This window comes from Symphalangus syndactylus, chromosome 3 (genome assembly GCF_028878055.3).
Source record: "Symphalangus syndactylus isolate Jambi chromosome 3, NHGRI_mSymSyn1-v2.1_pri, whole genome shotgun sequence".
NCBI lineage: Eukaryota > Metazoa > Chordata > Mammalia > Primates > Hylobatidae > Symphalangus > Symphalangus syndactylus.
This window is the reverse complement of record NC_072425.2, coordinates 31,961,695-31,985,120: the sequence shown is the minus strand read 5'-3', so window position 1 is coordinate 31,985,120 and position 23,426 is coordinate 31,961,695. Positions and strand designations below refer to the sequence as shown.

Here is a 23,426-nt window from a genome sequence, read left to right as displayed (position 1 = left end):
AATCAAAGGGAGATGCTATTACTCCTGATGCCCAATTAAATCTGGTTCTTTTCACACTAAATTTCTTAAACTTAACAAGAAATCAACCTTTCACAGACGCAGAACAACACTTCACTGGAAATAAATTTGATCCACAAAAAGGAATGCGGGTATGGTGGAAGGAACTAACACATGGGAATTAGGCACGGTCATAACTGGGGGTAGGGGTTTTGCTTGTGTTTCCCCAGGAAAAAGACTACAGCCCGTGTGGGTTCCCTCCCGACAATTAAAATTGCACGATAACTCCAAAGATGAAACGCTGCCAGAAACAAAAGGCAAAGACCCATCGGAAACAAAAGAGTAACTTTCACCGCCTGACACATACACTTCAGGACCTCCACATTGAGGCAAAATCTCGCCGTGTGACCTACAACACCTCTCCTTCAACTCCACCAACATGGGGTCAAATAAAAGTTTAATCTCATCAAACAGAAAATTTCTTAACAGATAAAGGAATCCCAAAAACGATCGGTAATATAATTCTGGCTGCCTTTATGGTAGTCAGTGCAGCAGTAAGTATACCACCAGTTGGGGTAATTCAAAATTATACTTATTGGGCATATGTTCCTTTTCCCCCTCTAATTCGGTCTATCTCCTGGATGGACTCCCCAGTAGAAGTTTACACTAACAATAGTGCATTCATGCCGATCCCTAATGATGATCGGTTCCCAGCTCAACCGGAAGAAGAAGGTATGCACTTAAATCTGTCAATTGGTTATAAATATCCACCACTATGCATTGGGAAGACGCCTGCCTGTTTAGCTTATTCGTACCAGAATTGGAGGTGGACTGTATCGTCCTTTACAAGTGATTCTTATCAATTGCATAATGTGTTCAGTACTAACTCTTTTCAACTTTTCACTGTCAAACTTAATCCACATGAGGGATGGAGAATTCCTCTCACTACCAAAGCTAATAAAACAAAAGGACTGCCAGACTGTCCAAAGAAACCTACAAAGGGGCCTTTTAAAGTGACTTCAATTTTATGGGATGATTGTAATGCTCCTAAGGCCGTTGTACTTCCAAATCTAGCCACGGGTATTGTTATTGATTGGGCTCCAAAAGGATATTATTGGCAAGATTGCTCCGGCAAAACTACCTTATGCTCGGAGTTTATTTATTCCTTAAATTATATAGAGCATGGATGGCAGTCTTACATGCTGAGACAATGGGTGTCTCCTTACCCATTTAAATGGAAGGACGCAGGCACTGCTCCTCCTAGACCAAAAATGATTCATCCCTTTGTCACCCCGGAACATCCTGAACTATGGAAATTAGTTGCAGCCCTGATAGGAATAAGGATATGGAATGCTACCTATCAACTCCTTCGTACTAATACCAAAACACCCACATTCAACATCACCCTCATTTCTGAATGGGTGATACCCATCAGGAGCTGTGTCAAACCCCCTTACATGCTGTTGGTTGGAAATATAATTATTACTCCTAATGAGCAAACTGTAGAATGTGATAACTGTAAGCTGTTCACTTGCATTGATGCAACTTTTAATCCCACTACAAGTATTCTCTTAGTAAGGGCTAGGGAGGGGGTATGGATACTAGTTTCTTTACATCGTCCATGGGAATCTCCCCCCTCTATTCACATAGTCAATGAAGTTCTTAAAGGTATCCTCAAAAGAACAAAGAGATTTATTTTTACTCTTATTGCAGTCCTTGCAGGACTAATTGAGGTTACTGCAACAGCAGCAACTGCTGGAGTTGCCATTCACAATTCTGTTCAAACCGCTCACTATGTCAAAGCATGGCAAAAAAACTCCTCCAGACTTTGGAATTCTCAGGCTCAAATTGATCAAAAATTAGCTAATCAAATTAATGATCTCCGCCAAAGTGTAACATGGCTGGGAGATAGAGTTATGAATTTGGAACACCGTATGCAATTATAGTGGGATTGGAATACTTCTGATTACTGCATAATGCCTTATGCTTATGATCAAGATCAACATAGCTGGGAAAAGGTCTCAAGACATTTAAAAGCCTGGGATGATAACTTAACCTTGGATATTTCACAACTTAAAGAGCAAATTTTTGAGGCTTCACAAGCCCATTTATCCACTGTTCCTGGCTCAGACATATTTGAAGGCATAACTGAACACTTATCTGATTTTAATCCCTTCAAATGGTTCAAACCCTTCGGAGGATCATTGTTGTTATTGGCATTATTAATATTGGTATGCTTATGGAGTCTTCTTTTAGTCTGCAGATGCCTCCAAGGAGTCCGAAACCAAGTCCGAAGTCAACGACAAGCAATGATGGCAATGGCGATCCTAGTTAATAAAAAGGGGGGAGATGTGGGCGGCAAGTCACCCAGGCGCTGAGGCAAGAGACCGAGGACACGAGCTGTTCCAGTATAATAAAATATAAAACAAGAATAGTCATACCAGGTATAGATCTTAGATATGATTATATATGAATATCATTAATCATTAGTTGGTAGTAATTACTCTTTATTCCAATATTATAATAATCCCTGCTCTATAATCATAACCTAGGAAAAACCAGGCCATACAGAGATAGGAGCTGAGGGGACATAGTGAGAAGTGACCAGAAGACAAGAGTGGGAGCCTTCTGTTATGCCTGGACAGGGCCACCAGAGGGCTCCTTGGTCCAGCGGTGACGCCAGCATCTGGGAAGATGCCCGTTGCCAGGCGGACCGTGGTCTAGCGGTAGCAAAAAGGTGTCAAGCAATAACACCCGCTACTTAGCAGACCAGGAAAGGGAGTCACCCTTTCCCCGGGGGAGTTTAGAGAAGACTCTGCTCCTCCACCTCTTGTGGAGGGCCTGACACCAGTCAGGCTTTCCCGCAGTTATCTGGAGGCCTAACTGTCTCCCTGTGATGCTGTGCTTCAATGGTCACGCTCTTACTCCACCTTCATGTTCCATCCTGTACACCTGGCTCTGCTTTCTAGATAGCAGTAGTAAATTAGTGAAAGTACTAAGTCTCTGATATGTAGAAATAATGGCATAAGCTGTCTTTCGCTTTGTCTTCTCTCTCTCTCTGCCTCGGATGCCAGGCAGGGAAGGGCCCCCTGTCCAGTGGACACGTGACCCACGTGACCTTACCTATCATTGGAGAAGACTCACATTCTTTACCCTGCCCCTTTTGCTTTGTATACAATAAATAACAGCGAAGCCAGACATTCGGGGCCACTACCGGTCTCCGCGCATTGGTGGTAGTGGTCCCCCGGGCCCAGCTGCCTTTTCTTTTATCTCTTTGTCTTGTGTATTTCTACACTCTCTCATCGCCGCACACGGGGAGAGACCCATCGACCCTGTGGGGCTGGTCCCTACAAATATTACTTGAATGAGTGCATGAATACACTTCTCTTGATTCCCAATTCTGTAGTCTTTGTATCTGAGATAGGAATTCAGCAGGACTAGTTTACAAGACAATGAGTCATATGACACCACTGGTAAGACAGGAGAAAGTAAACAACAGGTAACAAGATCCTGCCAATAAGAAGCATACAGTAAAGAAACCAGCCTATTTCTCTAAAAGTTCAAGCATGAAAAATTAAAAAAAAAAAAGAAAAAGAAACCAGCCTAAACCAGCTAGAACCAAGATGGCAACAAAACCGACCTTCTCTGCTCATTATACACTAATTATAACATATTAGCATGCTAAAAAACATGCCCACCAGAGCCATGACAGTTTACAATTGCCGTGGCAATACCCAAAGTTACCCTGTATGGTTTGGACAGGGAAACCCCCAGTTCCGGAAGCACCCCCTCTTCCCAGAAAACTCATGAGTAATCGACCCCTTGTTTAGCATATAATCATGAAATAGTCATAAAATAGCCAGCTAACAACCCCTGCTCCCCATGCTACTATACATATGGGATGGCCCTGCTCTGCCTATGGAGTAGCCACCCTTTTATTTTACTTTTTAATAAACTTGCTTTCATTTTACTCTGTCAGCTTGCCCTGGAATTCTTTCCTGCACAAAGCCAAGACCCCATTTGGCCTCCCGGGCTAAGCCTCGGTTTTGGAGTTCACCTTGTGATATATCTGTAACACGCTTCTTAGTTAAACCTGCTATCTTAAAGAAGTAGGATTCAAGTCATTAGTGTTTTTCCTGTCTCAACAGCCCATGAATCTGTCCAAATTACCTTATTGCCATATAAACTTCAGAATTTGATAGGATTTGGGATCCCAAAATATCATCTAATCTGTCTCTCTTCTTCTACACAGACCTACCTACAGCTAAGCCATTATTAACTATATTTTTCAAATCAAAATTTATTGAATACCTTCTAACTGCAAAGTAAGGTTAATGCTTCTTATGGCTAGATTTTATCTTTCTGAGCAAAGACTGTGGTCATTTTTTTTTTTTAAACTTGGCTGGGCATGGTGGTTCACGCCTGTAATCCCAGCATTTTGGGAGGCTGAGGCAGGCAGATCATGAGGTTAGGAGTTCAAGACCAGCCTGTACAATATGGTGAAACCCTGTCTCTACTAAAAATACAAAAATTAGCCAGGCGTGGTGGTGCATGTCTGTAGTCCTAGCTACTCAGGAGGCTGAGGCAGGAGAATCGCTTGAAACTGGGAGGCGGAGGTTGCAGTGAGCCAAGATCGTGCCACTGCACTCCAGCCTGGGCGACAGAGCAAGACTCCATCTCAAAAGAAAAAAATCTCCATGTACTTAGTAGGGTACCCCTGATGGGGTAGATGTTTTAATGAACACTTGACGATTAATGTTCTGCAAGCTATTTATTCTTTCATCAGTTTAGTTTCAGCAGCCTGCCTGTCAGAATTCTAAACTACACTTCTGCTAGTATTGCTGAATCTGTGAGGTTTCTGGGTCACAGTAGCCAGATAGAACTCATGACTAACTCCCCAAAATATGACTGTAGACCCTGTCTTACCTACTTCTTAGTATACTGGTGACCTGACAGCTGTTATTAAAAAACCCTGTGGTTACTATGTTCTCAACTCATAATGATCCCTGTAATCAGCCAGGCAAAATTAGCTGTGAGTATCCTAATCTTTGCCATATCCCTCAGGCCATCCAACTGTGAGTTCCTTGCTCTTTCAAGGCTGACTCTGATGTTGTTAGAACAGTAAAGACAGAAAATAAAAACGAGTGCCAGATGCTAGGGCTTCTTGCTCTCTAAACCTCACAAATGATGTCATAATGTCAGTGCATTTGAGTTAGAAAGAGGTTCAGGAAATATTAAGGCAAATTTCTTTAGTTTGCCTAGGACACATCTCAAGCCAACAGTAATGAACTGACTTGCCTAAGATCACCCAATTAGCCACCGGCAGAGCTAGGACTATAGCCTCTCCCCTATTCTCAAGTTCAGCATTATTTCTCTCCATTTAAAAATGGTCCAAACACTATTTCTGAAAAGAAAAAGAATGAAATGGAGAAAATTTTCAAATTATTAGTCAAATTCATAGAGGGAAAAATTTTTCTGCATCACTGGGTCAGAATTTTGTACAAAGATTTTCTTGAAAGGGCAATGAGCCGCGGGCCGGGCGTGGTGGCTCACACCTGTAATCCCAGCACTTTGGGAGGCTGAGACAGGTGGATCACAAGGTCAGGAGATCGAGACCATCCTGGCTAACACGTGAAACCCCGTCTCTACTAAAAATACAAAAAATTAGCCGGGCGCAGTGGGGGGCGCCTGTAGTCCCAGCTACTCGGGAGGCTGAGGCAGGACAATGGCGTGAACCCGGGAGGCGGAGCTTGCAGTGAGCCGAGATCGCGCCACTGCACTCCAGCCTGGACAACAGAGCGAGACTCCGTCTCAAAAAAAAAAAAGAAAGGGCAATGAGCCATTCAAATCACCCTGAGTCTTTCTAAAGACGTAAATTCTTCATAAATTAAAATTTTATGATTATCATAAGAATGTATTAGTTTTTAATCAGGTAGTTAAGTGTAAACATTTTAAGTGGAAAGCCTCATGGTTACACATGCAAATTACTGCCTATAAAGCATATTTTCTTTAATTTACTAATGACACAAGAAAATTTACAAAACTGAAGTGAAATCAAGACACATGTGAATGGTCTAAACTCAAATAGAAAATACAGATACCAGAGCTTTGAGAATTGGCTAAGATGTCCTTTCTTAACATTCTAAAGGCCGGGCGCGGTGGCTCACGCTTGTAATCCCACCAGCACTTTGGGAGGCTGAGGCGGGCAGATCATGAGGTCAGGAGATCGAGACCACGGTGAAACCCCGTCTCTACTAAAAATACAAAAAAAATTAGCCGGGCGTGGTGGCGGGCGCCTGTAGTCCCAGCTACTCAGAGAGGCTGAGGCAGGAGAATGGCGTGAACCTGGGAGGCGGAGCTTGCAGTGAGCCGAGATTGCGCCACTGCACTCCAGCCTGGGTGACAGAGCGAGACTCCGTCTCAAAAAAAAAAAAAAAAAAAAAAAAAACTAAGTAATGAAACTGAAAATGAGACAAGGGTTTGGGAGGGAATGGTGCATAGAGTAACAGGAAGAAATATTTATGAAAAGGAAGAAAATCTATGGATTTATGAATAGTTTTGATCCAATGGAATTACACTTGAACTCTTTTAACAGAAGTTCCTTTCAACTCAAGAATGATAGAAGCATTATATATTTGTGGATTTCTCTCACAGCAAATTAAGTGTTGATGGATATTAGATCACTTATGATTTAAAAATCCAGCATTTTATTTGAATTTTTCTTTTTTTATGAAAAATTATGTCTACATAGCTAAATAAGCAAAATATATATAAATAACAAAACTATCAGGAATTTTGCCCAATGATTGTCCCAGGCACTGTCCCGGGTAAGTGAGAGAAAGTGGGATCTAGTGTACTGGTAGAGGAGTTGGCTATAAATTAGAGTCCAGGCCATTTCTCCATAGTAACAGGAGGGAAGACAGGCTCCCTCCTGTTACTATGGAGTACAATGGGAATACTTCCTGGAAGGTCAGGGGATGTGGTGAGAGCATTTGGAAGTTCTTTTCTAGTTCTCTTAGTGAAATAGGAAGCATGAGAGTGGAGATGGGGAGAGGAATTGGAAGTTTAGGGTGGATGAAGTGTTGATTGGCTTAAAAAGTCAGACAATGAAGGAAACAGAAAAATCCATCTTTCACCTGGATGATTGCCTTAGCTTCCTAGCCAGTATCCATGTCTGACCTTGGTACCCTATACTCTATTCTCAACAGAGCATCCAAAATGGTTCCTTTAAACTAAGTCAAGTTACGTCACTTCTCTATTCAAAATCCTCCTATGAAAATTGGTAAATTATAAGTAAATCTCAATAGAGCTGAATAAACAATAACACCAAACACCATCACCTCCTACATTTTCTCTTCTCATTCAGCATAAAAGCCAAACTGGCTGTGGCCTATACTAGCCTGTGTGCTGTGTGGTCTGCAACCCCTTACCTCTCTCATATCAACTCCTACTGTGCTGCTATCACTCACCCCTCTCTGGCCACATGGCCTTCCTGATGCTCCCACAAAGTTTAAGCACATCTGCACCTTGAGGCTTTGCATTTGCTGTTGCTTCTGCTGAGGAACTTAATCCCCCTCCCCTCCCCAAATATCTGCAAGGCTCATATTCTTTTTTTTTTTTTTTGGAAATGGAGTCTTGCTCTGTAGCCCAGGCTGGAATGCAGTGGTGTGATCTCAGCTCAACGCAACCTCTGCCTTCCAGGTTCAAGAGATTCTCCTGCCTCAGCCTCCTGAGTGGCTGGGACTACAGGCATGTGCCACCACGCCCAGCTAATTTTTGTACTTTTAGTAGAGACAGGGTTTCACCATGTTGGCAAGAACGGTCTCAATCTCTTGACCTCGTGATCTGCCCGCCTCGGTCTCCCAAAGTGCTGGGATTACAGGCGTGAGCCATCGTGCCCGGCCCATATTCTCAGTTTCTATAAGTCTCTGTTCAATGGCATCTATCAGTGAAGCCTTCTCTCACTCCCCTATATTAAATAACAGCTGTCCTATGCCTTCCCTAGCCCCGTTACTCTGGTATAGTTTCCTCTATTTATCACTACAAATGATGTTCAGTAGGTTACGTGAATTAGTGCATTTTTGAATTAATATTTTCAACTTATACATTTACTAGAATGTAACCCCATGCTAAGCTGAGGAACATCTGTGTTTACATTATTGTCTGTGTGCCCATCCAAGACTGTTAGCTCCACATAGGCAGGGACTTTGTGTTATTCACTGTTATATCCCAATGCTTAGAACATTAGCTGGCAAAAACTAGGCACTCAATGAATATCTATTCAGTGAGTGAAAGAAAGAAAATCTTCCCTCCCTCTGGACAGAGGTGATATTTCAGGAAATAAAAAGTACAGCAGAGCTGCATTACAGATACACATGTATATCTCATTTGTACAAATCTGCCCAACAGACTCAAGAAAGTATGTCATCTAAAGGTAAGAGTGAGATGGGAGAATCTCCTGTTTCCTCAGTCTCAGTTCTCACAGCCCTCTTGTAAGTGAGCATCTTGCTATGCTGAGTTATTTTAATGTTTAAAGAACATAGTTGGGGTACATTTATACATGTATATTATTGCACGGTTGTATACACATTACATGTACATACACATTATGAACTATCATTCATAACAATGTATTGTATTCTTGAAAATTGCTGAGATCAGTTTAAGTGCTCTCACCACAAAAAAAAATGAAAAGTACATGAGGTGATGCATGTTCATTAGCTTGATTTAGCCATTCTACTATGTATATATATTTCAAAACATGTTACACATGATAAATATATACAATTTTTATTTGTCAGTTATAAAGAAAAATTAGGCTGTGCGCAGTGGCTCACACCTGTAATCCCAGCACTTTGGGAGGCTGAGGCAGACAGATCACGAGGTCAGGAGTTTGAGACCAGGTTGTCCAACATGGTGAAACCCCGTCTCAACTAAAAATACAAAAATTAGCCAGGTGTGGTGGTGCACGCCTGTAATCCCAGCTACTCAGGAGGCTGAGGCAGGAGAATCGCTTGAACCCAGGAGGCAGAGGTTGCAGTGAGCCAAGATCGTGCACTGCACTCCAGCCTGGGCAACTGGGCGAGACCCTGTCCCAAAAAAAAAAAAAAAAAAAAAAATTGGAAGCAAATAATGAGCAATTCTTAAAAGAGATTATCAAGGAACATTTAATTGCATATGATTTTTCCACACTGCAAGGTAGAACTTTAGAAATTAAACCCAGGTTAAGGTACAAATGCCCTGAAAAGTTTTGCTTACCAAAGACAGGTAGTCAGGGGCCAGTGGTCAGGTCCTTCTTGATACCATCTTATATAAGTCAGTAGAGACCTGAGAAAGCAGAGCTGAAAAAGGAAAGGGGCCCTGAGAACTCAGGGTTGCCTTTATGGGAAGGCTGTCTGACCACCTGGATATAACCCACACCCTCTGTAAAAGTCAGAATGAGTCTGGGAACAGGTTCTTTCTGTCAGGCCTCTGAGCCCAAGCCAAGCCATTGCATCCCCTGTATACATCCAGATGGCCTGAAGTAACTGAAGATCCACAAAAGAAGTAAAAATAGCCTTAACTGATGACATTCCACCACAAAAGAAATGAAAATGGCCTGTTCCTGCCTTAACTGATGACATTGTCTTGTGAAATTCCTTCTCCTGGCTCAAAAGCTCCCCTACTGAGCACTTTGTGACCCCTACTCTGCCTGCCAGAGAACAACCCCCCTTTGACTGTAATTTTCCTTTACCTACCCAAATCCTATAAAATGACCCCACCAGGCAAGTACCCCTCAACCCCTTCTCCTTCACCCTTAGCGGCAAGTCCCGCTTTTCTAGGGGGCAAGAACCCCCAATCGCTTATTTCTGCACCCCAACCTCTTATCTCTGCGCCCCGATCCCTTATTTCCACACCCCAATCTCTTATATCTCTCCACCCCAATCTCTTATTTCCGTGCCCCCAACCCCTTCTCTGCTTTTCTGGAGGGCAAGAACCCCCCACCCCTTCTCCGTGTCTCTACTCTTTTCTCTAGGCTTGCCTCCTTCACTATGAGCAAGCTCCAACCCCCGACCCCTTCTCAGTGTCTCTACTCTTTTCTCTGGGCTTGCCTCCTTCACTATGGGCAAGCTTCCACCTTCCATTCCTCCTTCTTCTCCCTTAGCCTGTGTTCTTAAGAACTTAAAACCTCTTCAACTCTCACCTGGCCTAAAATCTAAGCGTCTTATTTTCTTCTGCAATGTGGCTTGACCCCAAAACAAACTTGACAGTAGTTCCAAATAGCCGGAAAACGGCACTTTCAATTTTTCCATCCTATAAGATCTAAATAATTCTTGTCATAAAATGGGCAAATGGTCTGAGATGCCTGACGTCCAGGCATTCTTTTACACATCAGTCCCTTCCTAGTCTCTGTGCCCAGTGCAACTCATCCCAAATCTTCCTTCTTTCCCTCCCACCTGTCCCCTCAATCCCAACCCCAAGCATCGCTGAGTCTTTCTAATCTTCCTTTTCTACAGACCCGTCTGACCTCTCCCCTCCTCGCCAGGCTGAGCTAGGTCCCAATTCTTCCTCAGCCTCCGCTCCTCCACCCTATAATCCTTTTATCACCTCCCCTCCTCACACGTGGTCCAGCTTACAGTTTCGTTCCGTGACTAGCCCTCCCCCACCTGCTCAGCAATTTATTCTTAAAAAGGTGGCTGGAGCTAAAGGCATAGTCAAGGTTAATGCTCCTTTTTCTTTATCCCAAATCAGATAGTGTTTAGGCTCTTTTTCATCAAATATAAAAATCCAGCCCAGTTCATTGCTCATTTGGCAGCAACGCTGAGACGCTTTACAGCCCTAGACCCTAAAAGGTCAAAGGCCGTCTTATTCTCAATATACATTTTATTACCCAATCTGCTCCCGACATTAAATAAAACTCCAAAAATTAGAATCTGGCCCTCAAACCCCACAACACGACTTAATTAACCTCACCTTCAAGGTGTACAATAATAGAAAAAAGTTGCAATTCCTTGCCTCCACTGTGAGAGAAACCCCAGCCACATCTCCAGCACACAAGAATTTCCAAACGCCTGAACCGCAGCAGCCAGGCATTCCTCCAGAACCTCCTCCCCCAGGAGCTTGCTCCGGAAATCTGGCCACTGGGCCAAGGAATGCCTGCATCCCAGGAGTCCTCCTAAGCCGTGTCCCATCTGTGCGGGACCCCACTGGAAATCAGACTGTTCAACTCACCTGGCAGCCACTCCCAGAGCCCCTGGAACTCTGGCCCAAGGCTCTCTGACTGACTCCTTCCCAGATCTTCTCGGCTTAGTGGCTGAAGACTGACACTGCCCGATTGCCTCGGAAGCCCCCTAGACCATCACGGATGCCGAGCTTCAGGTAACTCACAGTGGAGGGTAAGTCTGTCCCCTTCTTAATCAATACAGAGGCTACCCACTCCACATTACCTTCTCTTCAAGGGCCTGTTTCCCTTGCCTACATAACCGTTGTGGGTATTGATGGCCAGGCTTCTAAACCTCTTAAAACTCCCCAACTCTGGTGCCAACTTAGACAATACTCTTTTAAGTACTCCTTTTTAGTTATCCCCACCTGCCCAGTTCCCTTATTAGGCCGAGACACTTTAATTATCTGCTTCCCTGACTATTCCTGGATTACAGCTACATCTCATTGCTGCCCTTCTTCCCAATCCAAAGCCTCCTTTGCATCCTCCTTTTGTATTCCCCCACCTTAACCCACAAGTATAAAATACCTCTACTCCCTCCTTGGAGACCGATCATGCACCCCTTACCATCTCATTAAAACCTAATCACCCTTACCCCGTTCAAGGCCAATATCCCATCCCACAGCATGCTTTGAAAGGATTAAAGCCTGTTATCACTCTCCTGCTGCAGCATAGGCTTCTAAAACCTATAAACTCCCCTTACAATTTCCTTTCAATTTCACCTGTCCTAAAACCAGACAAGGCTTACAGGTTAGTTCAAGATCTGCACCTTATCAACCAAATTGTTTTGCCTATCCACCCCATGGTGCCAAACCCATATACTCTCCTATCCTCAATACCTCCCTCCACAATCCATTATTCTGTTCTAGATCTCAAACATGCTTTCCTTACTATTCCTTTGCACCCTTCATCCCAGCCTCTCTTCGCTTTCACTTGGACTGACCCTAACACCCATCAGGCTCAGCAAATTACCTGGGCTGTACTGCTGCAAGTCTTCACAGACAGCCCCCATTACTTCAGTCAAGCCCAACTTTCTTCCTCATCTGTTACCTATCTCGGCATAATTCTTATAAAAACACCTGTGGTCTCCCTGCTGATCGTGTCTGATTAATCTCCCAAACCTCAATCCCTTACAAAACAACAACTCCTTTCCTTCCTAGGCATGGTTAGTGCGGTCAGAATAATTACACAAGAGCCAGGACCGCACCCAGTAGCCTTTCTGTCCAAACAACTTGACCTTACTGTTTTAGCCTAGCCCTCATGTCTGCGTGCAGTGGCTGCCACTGCTTTAATACTTTTAGAGGCCCTCAAAATCACAAACTATGCTCAACTCACTCTCTACATTTCTCATAACTTCCAAAATCTATTTTCTTCCTCATACCTGACGCATATACTTTCTGCTCCCCAGCTCCTTCAGCTGTACTCACTCTTTGTTAAGTCCCACAATTACCATTGTTCCTGGCCCGGACTTCAATCCAGCCTCCCACGTTATTCCTGATACCACACCTGACCCTCATGATTGTATCTCTCTGATCCACCTGACATTCACCCCATTTCCCCATATTTCCTTCTTTCCTGTTCCTCACCCTGATCATGCTTGATTTATTGATGGCAGTTCCACCAGGCCTAATTGCCACACACCAGCAAAGGCAGGCTATGCTATAGTACAAGCCACTAGCCCGCCTCTTAGAACCTCTCATTTCCTTTCCATCGTGGAAATCTATCCTTAAGGAAATAACTTCTCAGTGTTCCATCTGCTATTCTACTACTCCTCAGGGATTATTCAGGCCCCGTCCCTTCCCTACACATCAAGCTTGAAGATTTGCCACCACCCAGGACTGGCAAATTAGCTTTACTCAACATGCCCCGAGTCAGATAACTAAAATACCTCTTAGTCTAAGTAGACACTGTCACTAGATAAGTAGAGGCCTTTCCTACAGGGTCTGAGAAGGCCACCGCAGTCATTTCTTCCCTTCTGTCAGATGTAATTCCTCAGTTTAGCCTTCCCACCTCTATACAGTCTGATAACAGACCAGCCTTTATTGGTCAAATCAGCCAACCAGTTTTTCAGGCTCTTAGTATTCAGTGAAACCCTTATATCCCTTACGGTCCTCCATCTTCAGGAAAAGCAGAATGGACTAAAGGTCTTTTAAAAACACCTCACCAAGCTCAGCTACCAACTTAAAAAGGACTGGACAATACTTTTACCACCTTCCCTTCTCAGAAGTCAGACCTGTCCTCAGAATGCTACAAGGTACAGCCCATTTGAGCTCCTGTATAGACGCTCCTTTTTATTAGGCTCCAGTCTCATTCCAGACACCAGACCAACTCAGACTGTGCCCCAAAAAACTTGTCATCCTTACTATCTTCTGTCTAGTCATACTCCTATTCACTGTTCTCAACTACTCATACATGCCCTGCTCTTGTTTACACTGCCAGTTTACAGTTTCTCCAAGCCATCACAGCTGATATCTCCCGGTGCTATCCCCAAACCGCCACTCTAAACTCTTTAAGTAAATAATCTTTGCTGGCAGGACTATGCTGAATCTCCTTAGGCACTCTCTAATCAGATGTCCTGGGTCCTCCCAATTCTTAGACCTTTTATGCCTGTTTTTCTCCTTCTCTTATTCTATTTAGTTTTTCAATTCATACAAAACCATATCCAGGCCATCACCAATAATTCTACACGACAAATATTTCTTCTAACAACCCCACAATATCACCCCTTACCACAAAATCTTCCTTTAGCTTAATCTCTCCCACTCTAGGTTCACACGCCGCCCCAACCCCACTCGAAGCAGCCCTGAGAAACATCGCCGCCCATTCTCTCTCCATACCACCCCCCAAAAATTTTTGCCGCCCCAACACTTCAACACTATTTTGTTTTATTTTTCTTATTAATATAAGAAGGCAGGAATGTCAGGCCTCTGAGCCCAAGCCAAGCCATTGCAACCCCTGTGACTTGCACGTATACATTCAGATGGCCTGAAGTAACTGAAGATCCACAAAAGAAGTAAAAATAGCCTTAACTGATGACATTCCACCACAAAAGAAATGAAAATGGCCTGTTCCTGCCTTAACTGATGACATTGTCTTGTGAAATTCCTTCTCCTGGCTCATAAGCTCCCCTACTGAGCACCTTGTGACCACCACTCTGCCCGCCAGAGAACAACCCCCCTTTGACTGTAATTTTCCTTTACCTACCCAAATCCTATAAAACGGCCCCACCCCATCTCCCTTCGCTGACTCTTTTCGGACTCAGCCCACCTGCACCCAGGTGAAATAAACAGCCATGTTGCTCACACAAAGCCTGTTTGGTGGTCTCTTCACACGAACGAGCATGAAACTTTCCCTGCAGAGTACAAAGTGAAAGGCCACTTACATTCCTGTCTCTGGTCACTGGTCCAATCTCACAAACCAGAAACTGGGCTAACTTTATCCTCCCACGATGGGTGGCACTGAGTACACCAGCCCCTTTGTTAACAATAATACTTGTAAAGCATATACAATTTTTTGAAGTGCATTCACAAATTCCATCTCAAAGAACAAACAATTGCTCTTCATCGCCCACAGAGTGTAGGGAATCAATTCCACAGTTCTTAGAGACTTCAGAAATTTACCAGTAAAATGAAACAAACTATCTCTAGAGAGGAGGTGAGTTTCTGAGGAAAGAGCAAGAACTGGATGTCGGGAAACCTAAATTCTAGTTGGCACTAAATACCTATATCACGGTTTTCTTGCAATTCCCAGGTCTACCACCAAGGTCTGGGGTGGTTGCCCCTCCCCAGATAAACTGCCCCCCATCACAGTCAAAGCAAGGCCCAAAAGCTCTGAGCTCTGTTCTCATGACCCTCCAACCCAGAAGAGAACCCAAGCCCCTGACTGTTAAGGCTGGGATGAGCAGACAGGGCTTTGCCTCCTCCTCACCCCGAAGCGGGATGCTGGCCCAGGTCACCACCAACCACCCCTCCACTGCAACGTGAACCAAATACCCAGCCTGACCTAATCGCCTTTCCTCCACCCCGGCCCGGCCAATGCATTCTCAGGCCTCTCCTGACCCGCCCGAATGGTTGTGTTTGAAGCGGACCTCGCTCCTCACCTCCCACACGAGTGCAAAGGTCGGGAAAGAAAAAGCTCACCTGCTCCACGTTAAAATAAAGAGCACGGTCGGGCGATGTGGTTCCCAAGCCAGGAAGTACGCCTGCGCACGCGGCCGACAGGAACTACATTTCCCAGCATCTTCTGCAAAGGGCGCCCGCGAGCTACGTCTTCCACCAGTGTCTTTCTAATGCTTCGCGGGTTGCGAACGTGCATCTTTTGCATCGTTGTTTAAATGAAAAGAACAAAAAAACAAGAGTTTTTCGTTTGCTATAAACAACTGTAAATCCAAAGAGATGCAAAGTTTGCGTTAACAACACCCCTGAAACAAAAGTAATACCTATTCACTATATTAATAGATGATTTATAAATAACCCTTTATTCAACAGATACAAAACCGAACTACCCAGATGGATTCATTGCGGAAATATTTATTAAAGCAGTGATTAATATTTTTTAGCATTCTAAAAGTAAATCTCTGATTTATAGCTAGCTTCTTTGTTATGAGTGTGTGTTGACGGGGCGGGGGGTGGTAATATTTTTTAGCATTCTAAAAGTAAATCTCTGATTTATAGCTAGCTTCTTTGTTATGAGTGTGTGTTGACGGGGCAGGGGGTGGGGTGGGGGGTGGGAGCAGAGACAGAGAGAGAGCAAGCAAGCCCCAGAGAGATTCCATCGAAGAATGAGGCCATACTTTTGGGGTAAATTTTTTTCTAGCTTTTTTACTTTCTATTAGGAACTTAGGTTATGATCACTTCAGTGCTACCAAAAATAGTGTACTGATGAACATCCTTGTAGAGTAATCTGTTCCCTCGTCCACATCTGCTCTTGACAAAAACGTCCAAGAAACGAATATAATGAAGAGGGAGTATGCATATCTAACTTTTTTCCTAAACAAACGCATATAGATTGTAGATAACAGAGAACAGAGATAAGGAAAAAGAATAAAATTAAAGTCAGATAAAAGTTCACTCCAAGATACTCCCTATTATATATTTAAATATGTAATTTCTATGCATATATATACAAATTCTGTATAATTACATATTCTCAAGTATAAAACTATACATACTTTAAAAAATTGCTTTATTGGGCTATGATTGATATAACTGTACACAGCTAATATACACAACTTGATGTGTTTGGAGATAAGTATATACCTGTGAAATCATCAAGCCATCATGCCATCCATCCCATAAATTCATCTATCACTTCCAAAAGTTTCCACCCCTTTGATCTTCCCCAGCCTTTTGTGGTAAGAACACTTAATGTAAGATCTACCCTCTTTAATTATTTTTAAGTATGTTATTGTGAATCGTAGGCTCTTTATGGTACAGAAGACATCCAGATCTTATTTATTTTGTATAAATAAATACTGAAACTTTGTACTCTTTGACCAAAACCTGCCCATTTCTCCCTCACCCAGCCCCTCCACCATTTTACTTTCTGTTTCTATGTATTTCCCTATTTTTGATTCCACGTATAAGTGAGATTATGCAATATTTGTCTTTCTGCACCTAACTTATTTCACTTAGCATAATATCCTCCAGTTTCATTCACAATGTCATAAATGACAGGATTTCATTATTAATAAGGCTGAATAATATTCCATTATATGTATATACCACATTTTCTTTACTTGTCCACCAATAGATATTTAGGTTGTTTCCATATCTTGGCTATTGTGAATACTGCTGCAATAAACATGGAAGTGCAGATATCTCTTTGAGATCCAGATTTCCAGTCCTCTGGATATATACCCAAAAGTGAGATTGCTGGATCAAAGGGTAATTCTATATTTAGAGGTACATTTATATTGATTTCCATAGTGGCTGGACCAATTTACATTCCTACTAATAGTACACAGGGTTTGTTTTCTCTACATCATCTATTATGTATTTATTTTTACAGTAGCTATTTTAACAGAAGTATGGTGATATCTCATTGTGGTTTTGATTTGCATTTCCCTGATTACTAGTGATACTGAGCACTTGTTCATATACCTGTTGGCCATTTGTATGTCGTCTTTGGAAAAACGACTATGCAGATGCTTCACCCAATTTTAATTGGGTTATTTGTTTTTTGCCATTGATGTGTAGGAATTCCTTTGTCAGGTGGATATTAACCCTCTGGATATTAACCTCTTAGTAGATATATGGTCTGAAAATATTTTCTCCAATTCCGTTGGTTGCTTTTTTATCTTTTTATTTTGTTGTTTCTTGCTGCGCAGGAGTGTTTTTTGTTGTTGTTGTTGTTGTTGTTGTTGTTGTTTTTACGGAGTCTCACTCTGTTGCCCAGGCTGGAGTGCAGTGGCATGATGATCTCGGCTCACTGCAACATCTGCCTCCGGTTTGAAGCGATTCTTCTGCCTCAGCCACCTGAGTAGCTGGGATTACAGGTGCATGCCACCACACCCAGCTAATTTTTGTATTTTCAGTAGAGATGAGGTTTCACCATGTTGGTCAAGCTGGTCTCGAACTCGTGACCTCGTGATCCACCCGCCTCAGACTTCCAAAGTGCTGGGATTACAGGCGTGAGCCACCGCACCTGGCCAATGCAGGAGGTTTTTAGTTTGCTGTAATCCCACTTGGTGTAATCCCAATTTAGTGTCATACCCAATAAATCATTAGCCAGTACAATGTCTAGAATGTTTTCTCCTATGTTTTCTTCTAAATGTTTTATTGCTTCAGGTTTTATGTTTAAGTCTTTAATCCATTTTGAGTTAATGTTTGCATGTAGTGTAACATAAGGGTCCAGTTTCATTCATGTGGCTATCCAATTTTTCCAACACTAGTTATTGAAGAGACTATCTTTTCATCATTGTGGGTTTATTTCTGAGCTCTCAATTCTGTTCCATTAGTCTAGATGTCTGTTTTTATGCTAGTCATATACTGTTTTGATTAATGTAGCTTTGTAATATATTTTGAAATTAGGGAGTGTGATACTTCCAGCTTTGTTAGTCTGGCTCAAATTTTCCTTGGTTATTTGAGTCTTTTGTGGTTCCAAATGAATTTCAGGATTTTTTCTGTAAAAAAGAATGCTATTGGGATTTTGGTAGTGATTGCACTGTATCCATAGGGCACTACTGGAAGTATGAACATTGCTATGCTTTGAATCTTTGTCCTCTTCAAAACCCATGTTGAAATTTAATTGCCATTGTGACAGTATTGAGAGGTGGGACTTTAAAGAGGTGGTTAAGTCATGAGAGCTATGCCCTCATGAATGGACTAATGCCTTTATCTATCAAGAAAGTGCGGTTGCCTTCCTTTTGCTCTTCTCTCTCTCTCTTTGCCCTTTTGTCATGTGATGCCTTGCATCATGTAATGATATAGCAAAAAGGGCCTATCCAGATGCTGAAACTTGGATACTGGACTTTCCATTTTCCAGAACTGCAAGACAACAAATACCTGTTCATTATAAATGACCAAGTCTATGGTATTCTGTTATAGCAGCACAAAATAGACTAAGATAGATATTTTAACAATAGTAATTCTTCCAATCCACAAATACAGGATGTCTTTCCATTTATGTGTCTTTCAAAGTTTCTTTCACCAATGTTTTGTAGTTGTCCATGTCTACGTCTTTTATTTCCTTGGTTAAGTTTATTCATAAGTATTTTATTCTTTTTGATGTTACTGTAAATGGAATTGTTTTCTTAATTTCCTTTTTGAATAGATTATTGTTAGTGTCTAGAAACACAACTGATTTTTATATGTTGATTTTGTATCCTGCAAGTTTTTTTGTATCCTGCAAATTCAGTAAAGAATTTCTTGTTAATTCTAAGAATTTTTTGTAGACTCCTTAGAGTTTTCTATATATGGGCATACCTTATTTACTGTGCTTCACTTTATTACACTTAGCAGATAATGCATTTTTACAAATTGAAGGTTCGTGGCAACCTGCATTGAGCAAGGCTATCGGTACCATTATTCCAACAGCATGTGCTTGCTTGATGTCTCTGGGTCACATTTGGGTAATTCTCACCATATTTCAAAGTTCTTCATTATTATTATATCTGTTACGGTGATCTCTGGTCAGCAATTATGGATGTTATTATTGTGATTGTTTTGGAGTACCACAGACCATGCACATATAAGACAGACAACCTAATCAATGTTGTGTGTGTTCTGACTGCTTCATCTACTGGCCATTCTGCCATCTCTTTCTCTCTCCTTGGGCCTTTCTATTCCCTGAGATAAAATAATATTGAAATTAGGCCAATTAATAACTCTATAATGGCCTCTAAGTGTTCAAGTGAAAGGAAAAGTCACACATCTCTCACTTTAAATCAAAAGCTAAGCCAGGTGTGGTAGCTCATGCCTATAATCCCAGCACTTTGGGAGTCAGAGGCAGGAGGGTCACTTGAGTCCAGAAGTTTGAGACCAGCCTGAACAACATAGTAATATCCTGTCTACAAAAATTGTTAACGATTTCTTTTTTTTGAGACGGAGTCTCGCTCTGTCACCCAGGCTGGAGTGCAGTGGCATGATCTCGACTCACTGCAAGCTCCACCTCCCATGTTCACGTCATTCTCCTGCCTCAGCCTCCCAAGTAGCTGGGACTATGGGCGACCGCCACCACGCCTGGCTAATTTTTTTTTTTGTATTTTTAGTACAGACAGGGTTTCACCATGTTAGCCAGGATGGTCTCAGTCTCCTGACCTCGTGATCTGCCCACCTCAGCCTCCCGAAGTGCTGGGATTACAGGCGTAAACCACCACGCCTGGCCAACAATTTTTTTAAAAGCTAGAAATGATTAAGCTTGGTGAGGAAGGTATAGAAAAAGCCAAGAGCAGCCAAAAGCTAAGTCTCTTGTGCCAAGCCATTAGTCAAGTTGTGAATGCAAGGGAAATGCTCTTGAAGGAAATTAAAGGCGCTCCTCCAGTGAACACACAAATGCTAAGAAAACAAAAAAGGCTTATTGCTGATATAGAGGAAGTTTTAGTGGTCTGCATAGAAGATTAAACCATTCACGGCCGGGCGCGGTGGCTCACGCTTGTAATCCCAGCACTTTGGGAGGCCGAGGCGGGTGGATCACAAGGTCAGGAGATCGAGACCACGGTGAAACCCCGTCTCTACTAAAAAATACAAAAAATTAGCCGGGCGTGGTGGCGGGCGCCTGTAGTCCCAGCTACTCGGAGAGGCTGAGGCAGGAGAATGGCGTGAACCCGGCAGGCGGAGCTTGCAGTGAGCCGAGATTGCGCCACTGCACCCCGGGCGACAGAGCGAGACTCCGTCTCAAAAAAAAAAAAAAAAAAAAAAAACAAAAAAAAAAACCATTTACAACATCCCCTTATGCTAAAGTCTAATCCGGAGCTAGGCTCTATCTCTCTTCAAGTCTATGAAGCCTGAGAGAGGTGAGGAAGCTGCAGAAGAAAATTTGGAAGCTAGTGGAGATTAGTTCATGAGGTTTAAAGAAAGCAGTGTTCTCTATAACATAAATGTGCAAGATGAAGCAGCAAATGCTGATGTAGAAGCTACAGAAAGTTATCCAGGAGATCTAGCTAAGATGATTGAAGGAGGTTGCTACACCAAACTATAGATTTTCAGTGTGGATGAAATAACCTTATACTGGAAGAAGATGCCGTCTAGGACTTTCTTAGCTAGAGAGAAGTCAATGCCTGGTTTTAAAGCTACAAAGGACAGGCTTACTCTCTTGTTACAGGTTAATGTAGCTGGTAACTTTAAATTGAAGCCAATGCTCATTTAGCATTCTAAAAATCCTAGGGCCCTTAAGAATTTTGCTAAATATACTCTGTGCTCTACAAATGAAGCAAGAAAGCCAGGATGACACTGGTTTATAGCATGGTTTACTGAATATATTAAGCTCATTGTTGAGAACTGTTGCTCAGAGAAAGATTCCTTTCAAAATATTACTGCTCAGTGACAATGAACCTAGTCACCAGAGTGCATGCCTGTAATCCCAGCTTCTCAGGAGGCTGAGGCAGGAACCCGGGAGGTGGAGGTTGCAGTGAGCCAAGATCACACCATTGCGTTCCAGACTGGGCAACAAGAGCAAAACTCTGTCTAGAAAAGAAAAGAAAAGAAAAGAAAAGAAAAGAAAAGAAAAGAAAAGAAAATTGTTCTATCGTAAAGACACATGAATGCATATGTTCATTTCAGCACTATAATAGCAAAAGACATGGAATCAACCTAAGTGCCCATCAACAGTAGACTGGATAAAGAAAATGTGGTACATATATACCATGAAATACTATGCAGCCATGAAAAAGAATGAGGTCATGTCCTTTGCAGCAATACTGATGGAGCTGGAGGCTATCATCCTTAGCAAACTAATGCAGAAACAAAAAAAACAAATATTGCATGTTCTCACCTTTAAGTGGAAACTAAATAATCAGAACACATGAACACATAGAGGGAAACAACACATACTGGGGCCTACTGCAGAGTGGAGGGTGGGAGGAGGGAGAGGATCAAGAAAAATAACTTATGGATACTAGGCTTAATATTTGGGTGATGAAATGATCTGTACAACAAACCTTGATGACATGAGTTTACCTATATAACAAGCCTGCACATGTACCCCTGAACTTAAAATAAAAGTTAAAAAATTTCTCTCAGCAATGTTTTATAGTTTTCAGAGCTTATCTTCATTAATTTACTCCTAAGTATTTTATCATCTAACATGCTGTTGTAATTGGATTGTTAAATTTTATTTTTTAATATTTTATTTTTAATATGTAGAATACAATTACTTTTTTATTTTTTTGAGACAGAGTCTTGCTCTGTTGCTCAGCCTGGAGTGCAGTGGTGCAATCTTGGCTCACTGCAACCTCCCCTTCCTGGGCTCAGTGACTCTCCAGTCTTTTGTTTTGAGACAGAGTCTTGCTCTGTCACCAGGCTGGAGTGCAGTGGCACGATCTCGGCTCACTGCAACCTCCGCCTCCTGGGTTCAAGTGATTCTCCTGCCTCAGCCTCCCAAGTAGCTGAGACGACAGGCGTGCACCACCAAGCCCAGCTAATTTTTGTATTTTTGGTAGAGATGGCATTTCACCATGTTGGCCAGGATGGTCTCGATCTCTTGACCTCATGATCCACCCTCCTTGGCCTCCCAAAGTCCTGGGATTACAGGTGTGAGCCACTGTGCCCAGCGACTCTCCAGTCTTAACCCCCTGAGTAGCTGGCACTACAGGTGCAAGCCACCAATGTCTGGCTAATTTTTGTATTTTTTTGTAGACATGGGGTTTTGCCATGTTGCCCAGGCTAGTCTAGAACTCCTGAACTCAAAGCAATCTGCCTGCCTCAGCCTCCCAAAGTGCTGGAATTACAGGTGTGAGCCAGCATGTCTGGCTTACAATTGCTTTTTGTATATTGGCCTTTTACCCTGGGAACTTGATAAATTTATTTGTTAGTTTTGGTTAATATTTGTAGATTCCTTAGGATTTTATATGTCTATGATCATATCGATGTGAATAAGTAAGTGTTACTTTTTCTTCCTTCTCAACTTGTCTGCTTTTCATTTATTTTTCTTCTCTTACTACACTGGCCAGGATTTATATTACAGTGTTGAATAAAAATGAGAACAGATAATTTTTTTCTGTTTTTGATCTTACATACAAAGCAGTAATCAGAAAACTGATAGGGTAGAAAAAAAACTTACTATCTCTTGTTCATTTGTTCAGAGTTTTCATCATGAATAGATGTTGAATTTTATAAAATGTTTGTATGCCTCTATAGACATAATTGTGTAAGTTTTTGCATTACTTTATTATGCTGAATTACATTATTTTCACAATTAAATTAAAAACTTGCATTTCTGAAATGCCATTCCAATTAATCAGAACAAATTTCTACATTTTATATATTAATGGATTCAATATACTAATTAATGTACTAAATTCTGAAGAATTTATAAATCTATAGTCATCCGGGATAGTGATTTGGAGGTTTTCCTGTTTATGATGTCTTTGGTGTTGCTTTCAGGATAATACTGATGCACTAAAATGAGACGAAAAGTATTTAATTCTCTTCTACTTTCTCAAAGAGTTTTTATAGGATTGGTATCATTTCTTCCTTAAGTATTTGACAGAATACTCTAGTGAAGCCATCTAGACCTGGAGTTTTCTTTTGGGGAAGATTTAAAATTACTGCTTCAATTTATTTAATTGTTA

The 23,426-nt window shown here is 42.1% G+C and overlaps 1 protein-coding gene across 5 annotated transcripts in view; it reads right to left on the bottom strand.

The window, feature by feature from the left end:
- Positions 1-23,426, bottom strand: part of ZNF883 (zinc finger protein 883) — an 83,809-nt gene that overhangs the window by 30,509 nt on the left and 29,874 nt on the right. For 2 of the 5 annotated variants that reach the window (XM_063636126.1, XM_055271439.2), the window contains 2 exons: positions 15,337-15,511; positions 9,256-9,338 (listed from right to left, as the gene is read on the bottom strand). The gene's annotated coding sequence lies outside the window, so the exon portion shown is untranslated. Of the gene's footprint in view, positions 1-9,255; positions 9,339-15,336; positions 15,512-17,298; positions 20,492-23,426 lie in introns of those variants that run through there. The other 3 variants (XM_063636124.1, XM_063636127.1, XM_063636125.1) reach the window with 3 other exon arrangements.